Below are 984 nucleotides of genomic sequence, written 5' to 3'. Positions count from 1 at the left end.
CTGAGACATCTAGAAGAGTTGGATTACCTTATTTCAGTTTGCTAGTGTGACCAGGACAGACTTTGCAGTACAACATTAATTTTCACACGCCCAGCTTCCCTGCTCTTCATCTTTTTACCAGTTGACGGTGCCGCCTACTCCTTACTCAGAGTCTGCTTCTCAGCACTCAGGAGCCCCCTTCTTCTCTGCTCAGCCATCCCCATGGGTCCATTAACACATGACATACACCAAGATATAAGCACACTCTTACAAACTTGTTTACTTGGTAATATTTAATTCCAGAGGGCTTTCTATGCATCAACAATCGTGTTAGAGAACTGATAACTCCAAAGCATTAGCTTTCTCTGGAGTCCTTGCATAAACAGGAGTCAGAGCCTTTTGGGGGGAAAAAACTGTAGGCAGAGAGTGCTAACAACTTCCCAGCGCCCCTGAGATAGTCTGATCTCCTATGGGCTTGCCTGGAAGGAGAACGCTGGGGGCCACAGCTTGAGTGCCCACTGTATACTCCTGCAGGATGGGTTGCCCAAGGATAAGACCTTCCCTTAATCAAAGCGTGGTTTGTCTTGTCCAGTTTGAACATTTGGTATGATTGTTCTTGAGTTCACCAAGTATAAGAAATGCTCACTTGGGGTTCTCAACCCATTTCTGCCCCTGTCCAGCTATGTGAACATGGGCAAGTGGCCTCATCAGCCACCGCTGCAAACTTTAAGTGGTTGCTCCAAATAACTGCAGCTAAAAATGCATCAAGTGGGAGCGGAGGTGCCTCAAGCCATTGGGAGCCTCCCTCCCACATGGAAGGTCCTGGGTTCGCTTCCCAGTGACTTATAAAGAGAAGATGAGGGAAGCGGACTTGGCCCAGTGGTTAGGGCATCCGCCTACCACATGGGAGGTCCAGGGTTCAAACCCCGGGCCTCCTTGACCCGTGTGGAGCTGGCCCATGTGCAGTGCTGATGCGCGCAAGGAGTGCCCTGCCACGCAGGGGTG

The sequence above is a fragment of the Dasypus novemcinctus genome, chromosome 15 (assembly GCF_030445035.2).
Source record: "Dasypus novemcinctus isolate mDasNov1 chromosome 15, mDasNov1.1.hap2, whole genome shotgun sequence".
In the NCBI taxonomy this organism is placed as follows: Eukaryota; Metazoa; Chordata; class Mammalia; order Cingulata; family Dasypodidae; genus Dasypus; species Dasypus novemcinctus.
Note: the sequence above shows the minus strand (reverse complement) of the source record.